Here is a 6450-nt window from a genome sequence, read left to right on the forward strand (position 1 = left end):
CACGTGACGCCATGTGTCTTGGTTTTAATGGCTGTAGGAGGTGCCGTGCGGACAACTGCTTGACCTTGACTGAACAGGAGGCGTGCGAGCGTCGTCCGGTGCGCAGGCTGACCGAGAGGCATACAAGCTGTCCTTGAGTGCGCAGGCTCACTGGAAAGAGTGCGAGCTGTATGCTGCGCAGGCTCACTGGCGCCCAAGCTGCAGTTTAATTCGCTTTTTAAATATAAAACACTCATCGCAAACGTTTTAGTTAGAACACTCGTATGCAAACTGGCTGCTTCCCTAGGAAGCCAAGAGAGAATGTGCCGAACAGGATTTCTGCAGCTCTTGATCGCAAACATTTTAGATAGAACACCCGTATGCAAAGTGAGAGTAGCGCAGGATTTGTGCATCCATTCAACGCAAACGGTTGTTTTGGATGACCCGTGTACAAACGCAACGCAAACGGTTGCGCGGGAACGGGCTCACCGATGATTCATTGGCGCCACAGTTTATAAAAAATAACGCCCCCGCGCGCTGCACAAGCTTGCGCTGTAAGCCGTCTGCGGCAGCGGGATCACAAGACGTGCGAGAGGAGGACGAAAGGCCACGTACACATACAGTTAATAAAGAAACGTTTGTGATTTAGTTACCTACTATACCACCATCCTGGTTTATAAGTATGATTTAACTAATAAAATACGAATGCATGTCGCCAAAGATTATATAGTTGGATTTGTATTTGAACATAGTTTCCAATTATATAATTTTTAAAACATGCATTAACATTTTGTTGGTTAAGTTTGAGGGCAAAGTATGGCACGGAATATAAAGGAGACAGTTGGGGATATAACTATTGAGTATAAACCGCCCAGGAGGGGCCGGGTTATACTCATAGTAACTTGCCCGTATTGAAGCCCATGAAGACATGGAAGATGGCGCGTTATGGAGGAGACTTAATAAGAAATCCCAAAGCCCAAAGGCGGATTAGGGCCCATAGATGTAAACCGCCATAACGTGTATAACTTGTATTGTAAGATAGGAAAGAGTAGATACCGAGCCGGACACGTTTATGAGCCGGCCGGGATTCTGTAAACCGACCGGGCGTCAACCTGTGGATATAAAGGGACGACCCGGCGGCGGTTTAGGGACAGGAAACAACAGTTCGAGAGCCAGGTTAAGCGTATTCGCCCCCTGGTCATCGAAACCCTAGCAATACCACCTCAAACTAGATTAGGCCTTTACCTTCACCGCAAGGGGCCGAACCAGTATAAATTCCTCATGTCCTTTGTCCTGTTTAACCCCTTTAAGCTAACTTCGTTGTGATGGCTCCACGACTAAGTCCTCACACTAGGACATCTGCCGTGACAATTCCACGACAGAGACTATAGACTAGACGGAGGTGGTACCACACGGCCGCTCTCTACGCAGCGACGCTCTGCTCGCGTCCCGCCGCGCGTGCTCTGCTCTCGCGTCCCTCCGGGTGCTCTGCCCTCATCCCTCCACGCGCGCTCCGAGGCCGGCTCAATTGAGTACGGGTACCGGGTCCCCTTTGGTGGAATTCACGTCTTCATTGGCAAGATCGGCGAACCGGGCCCTGAGCCGGGCATCTGCACCGACATCATCGAGACGGCTCAGCGTGCAAGACCTGCCTGAGTTCAGCCCGCCATGAAGCGTGCCTTCGTGGGATTCATTAATGGGGCGGAATCTGAATCGGTATCTAACGATGAGACGGTTGACTATTCAGATTGCGAGTCATCCACCGGTGAGACCGAGTCATTGTACCAACTGCAAGATGGCCGGCTTGGGGGCTATTCCGATGGCGACAGTATTCCGGACCCCCGCGGACCACCAAACCGGGTCGCGATCTTCATGGCCGGTATGCAGCCCGTGCAGCATTCTTCAACTGCGGCGGCATTTATTTACGGATCAGCAGCGGCAACGGCAGCTGGGGCAGGAGGCCATGCGCGCCCGCCGGCTCAAGTCTTGTCCGGTTTACTAGACAGCTTGATGACACTGCTGACGATGGAGGTTAACCCGGATAATCGAGATCAGCATAACGCGGAGGTCGCGAAGCTGCGAGATCAGATAGCTCAAGCCAAGGAGGACCTGGCGGCTGAGGACACCAGGATGGCAGCAGAACGGGCTACGTTGGATGCTCAAGCACAGCGTATTCAGTCAGAGGCTTACCGGCTCATGCTAGATCAGAACGCTTCAAACGATGTCATGAGGAGAAGGCATCAGAGTCATATGCCCCTGGTTTACGAGGCGAGAAATCTCTTTTAACACGCCCGGAGCAGGAACCAGTAACCCACCAGTGGTAGACCGGGTTGAAGCACCTGGGATGGGAGCACCGGTTCAGCCGCGCGCCACGGACCCGCCTCGTCAGAACAATATCCCGCCGCAACACGTGCAAACACCACCGGGTCATTATTCTAACCCTTTGGATAACATGATCACTGCAGCATCACGATTGGTGATCTCCCGGTTGAAGGCGAGTCTCCAACGGCGGTGGAAACCCGGAGGGCTAGAGAGCTCCTTCAGATAGCTTTGGTTCAGCACCAGGCTTATTCGTACAGCCGTGACAGGATTCATTCCACCCCTCGCCCAAGCCGGAGTTATAGCAGGCGGATCGATGAGCCGGCTGTGTCAAGCAGTGAACGGAATCATAATCCGCTACGTGGACATAACCCGGTGGGTGGAGGTGCTGATGCTCAGAACGTAGTGGATCAAAGTAGAGCACGTCGGGAGGCCGAGCTGGCGGCTCAGTATGCGGCCCGTCAACCTACTCCGGTTCGTTCAACAACTTCGGTGGAGCCAGGTGTAACCTTTAAGAATTTGGGCGTGCCATGTTTAGTGCCAGCTCTACATAATGAGCGTCTGCCACTACAATAGGACCCCTCCTATAGCAACGCTTTTTTCCGTATCTAAGAGTCCATATATGCGTTGCTATTGCCTTTACCAACGGTTTTGGATGCGTAGACTTATCCAGTGTTGCTAGCTCGTAATGCAACAATTATATAGCCGTTGGTAAAAGGAACCATTGCAAAAGTACAACACATAAAACTGACTATTACTACACTTTTATACGTTGGTGCTGAATGTACAAGAATCCAAATCTCATTGCTTGGCAACAAAGAGTTTCCAACATTTCATGTCTTGGTACATATATAATGTGAATATTATTATGATTATATATATTGCCATCAATTAAATTAATGCTCCAAACATAGGAAAAAATAAGAGAAAATACTCAGGAGGGGAAGAAATCATATATTGGATAAAACTTTTGGATTACAGTAGTGGATATTACATGAGGAACATCATCCAAATATGCTGCATAATCTAAATATTTTCTTCACAGCGAAGCGAAACTTTAACTGAAAGAATCCATCAACATCCCTACAACTAAACTAAAATGTAACTGAGGAACATCATCTAGCAACATCAACAACATCCCTAGTACTTAACAAAACCAAAAGCATCCATCATCATCATCATGAACTGGAACATCATCATCTTTGCAGTATACTTGCCACGCACCCATATAATCATCCATATATCTTTTGAATCTACAAAAAAATAACAAATTGAATTGTTAATACACAATGCATTGACATGATGCAAGTAGTGATGAGGCAAGGTATTAGACGCATACAAAGGTTGAAAGCATACAAACACTAAAAATACTAAGTCGTGTTATCTCTATGTAGCAGCAAAGTCTCTAGAGACTGCCCACTTAGATGTCTTGTTGTTTAGCCTATTAGCTTGAACAAAATAGTTTTAAAAGGAGGTTTGTTAGTGGGAGATACACTTGTGTAAATGAGAAAAGTATGGCACTTCCGCCCAGATGTTGGAAGTTACGCGACATTTATCATAATTTGCAAAATAAATATATACTCCCTCCGTCCGGAAATACTTGTCATCAAAATGAATAAAAGAGGATGTATCTAGACGTATATTAGTTCTAAATACATCCCTTTTTATCCATTTTGATGACAAGTATTTTCGGACGGAGGGAGTATCTATAAACCTTTATTATTTAAACTTTCGAGTGCCTATTTTCTAAAGGTGTTGATTACATTAGCAGTATTTTCTTGAACCATCAATTGCAAATGTCACAATATTTTATCCAGGGTGTAGATTTTCTATAGTGATATATTTACCAAGAAGATATCTGCAAGAAAATCTATTATAAATCTCCAAGCATGGATACCTTAATGGCCATAACATCTTAATTAATAAACTATTGAGCTAATCAAAGGAATGAATATTTAAATCACCTATTGTGAAATATATATTGCACTAATACGAAATCAAGCTCAAACTAAATTCTACTCCCTCCGTCCCATCATTTAAGACGTTTTTTGACACTAGAGTAGTGTCCAAAAATGTCTTACATTATGGGACGGAGGGAGTAGAATATATGTTAGCAGGAAACCATAAAGTACCTACCATTTCGTTGAAAGGTATCAAATTCCGTTAGTAATTATGCTGAACTGTCCACCTTCACATTGTACACTACATGTAGCAATACAGAAAGGATTAGTAACTGCAGTAGTATTAGTTTACTCAAGGAAGGGCTTCTCCATTATATCATCACAACAAGCAATGAAAAACATAGGGAGGGATCCTAGCAGGCTGATACTCAGATTCTTTTTATCTTTTGATGGAATGCCTTTTTCAATTAATGTTGCATCTATGATTTTTGGTTGATGCTGATGTGTGCGAATTTCAGGTTAGGCTCATACATTACCAACCAACATTAGAAAGGAAGGAGTCATGCATTGCATTAAATTACAGGGGGGAAAGAAAGCAAATGACCTTAGAATGTAGTGATGCAAACCATGTTCCAGCAATACACAAAAAAATGCCAACATGTGCATCTCCTCAAGCCATGGTACATCATGGCGCTTGTCTGTTTTGGAGCTCATTAGGAACCGGTCAACAGATCTACGCGCAATCTGAGGCATGAATTAAATTTCAACAGAACAATTACTTGTGTATTTGAGAAAACAAATTAGTTTCAAAGCTCAGGAAATCATTTGCAATCAAATCAGGGATATCCATCAAAAAAGTAACAAAGAATTGATCAGTATATTACTTGGTAGCATTAGTTAGATCCATCCGCACCTTACTGCCACCATGCTTGTGAACATCATGTGCGTTTTATGCCTCCAGGACCGCATCCAAGCGACCAAGCCTCATAGCGCTGCATCAACCTGCACTTCTCAAATTAATTCATATATACAATTAGTTGTAGGAAGTGGAGACAGGGCAACGTGTGTCAATGCATCATGAGGATAGAGGTAGCCAAAGCGTTAGGCAATCAAAATCCACCAAAACAGACCTGTAGGTTGCACTTTCTCACTAGAGCCTACGTCTCAAATTGCAGGAGCACAACATAAAATTCTCAAAACGAAAACCAACTGCCTTCTTGCTCATTGGATACCTGCAATAAGTCTACCCTACTTCATCGAATCTATGGTGGTAGCACTAGGGGTTAATCCTGCAGTTCAATCGAAGCATCAATTAACACTGTAGCAGCACAACAAGATCAAATTGACCACAGGCAGCAGGCACTTGGGCCCAAACAGTGGAAAATCCTAACACCACCAGAACAAAAATGGCTCCTGATGTGCCACCAACCAGAGCAGAGAGGAGGAGTGGAACGACTCACCTGGCTCCATGTCTGCTTCATCCCGAGCAGCAGCAAGGTTGTCCAATGGCCATTCCTCCCTCCACATCTACATGAGAAGAGAAGATGTTATAGACAGGGGGGAGAGATGACGAAGCCAGGGGAGGGGTGCACTCACCGGGCGAGAGGAGGACGACATGGCAACCGGCGCCGTTGCCTATGCCCAAAACCCTAGCCATGGGGGGGTCGCGGGTGGGCTTTGGTGGCTTCGAGCGCCGGATCTAACCGGATGGGAGGGCGCCGTGGTGCGAGGAGAGCTCGGGTTGTGCTTCGTGGTGGCAGGATTCGCCGAGCGTCGCCTGAATCGGCCGTCGCCGGTGGCGCAGCGAGGAGCATTGTGAAGAGAGAGATGGGAGGCGAGAGGGATGGGCGGGTAGGAGATGCTGCGGATACTGCAGCCTCCGGAGCTGCGAGGTGGGTGAAGAGGAGGGGGAGGGCCGGCGGTGAGGTGTGTCGAAGAAGGAAGAGGAGGCGATGGGTGGCGGCGAGGTGGGAGAGATAAGGGGGATCGGGAAGATCTGTTTCTCGGCCCTCTGTCCTTTCTGGGTTTTTTTCATATATGTACAGGGATAGGGCCGTGAGGTGCAGCTCTACAACATATTATGCTGCACCGCTTATATGCGTATCTACTATAAAAAAATTTAGGGGGATATTCCCTTTTGCTCCTACGTGCATATGCACCCATTGTCGAAATACACATTTCGAAAAGTTGAAAAGATAAAGAAATGCCTCGTGAATAGTTAGAATGAAGCATCAGAAATTGTCTTTTTTAC

The 6450-nt window shown here is 46.3% G+C and overlaps 1 long non-coding RNA gene across 3 annotated transcripts; it reads right to left on the minus strand.

Annotated features, from left to right (window-relative positions):
• Positions 1-3232: 3232 nt before the first annotated feature.
• Positions 3233-6191, minus strand: LOC109743288 (uncharacterized). 3 transcript variants are annotated; one of them, XR_012189546.1, is made up of 6 exons: positions 5796-6191; positions 5660-5726; positions 5113-5201; positions 4804-4943; positions 4435-4500; positions 3233-3551 (listed from the first exon to the last, which is right to left on the minus strand). It is a non-coding gene; the product is annotated as an uncharacterized lncRNA (long non-coding RNA). The 3 variants fall into 3 exon arrangements; XR_006666749.1 differs by having other exon boundaries at positions 5084-5201; XR_002228042.3 differs by lacking the exons at positions 5660-5726; positions 5796-6191 and adding an exon at positions 5330-5646 and having other exon boundaries at positions 5084-5201.
• Positions 6192-6450: the final 259 nt, after the last annotated feature.

The sequence above is a fragment of the Aegilops tauschii genome, chromosome 7 (genome assembly GCF_002575655.3).
Source record: "Aegilops tauschii subsp. strangulata cultivar AL8/78 chromosome 7, Aet v6.0, whole genome shotgun sequence".
Classification (NCBI taxonomy): Eukaryota; Viridiplantae; Streptophyta; class Magnoliopsida; order Poales; family Poaceae; genus Aegilops; species Aegilops tauschii.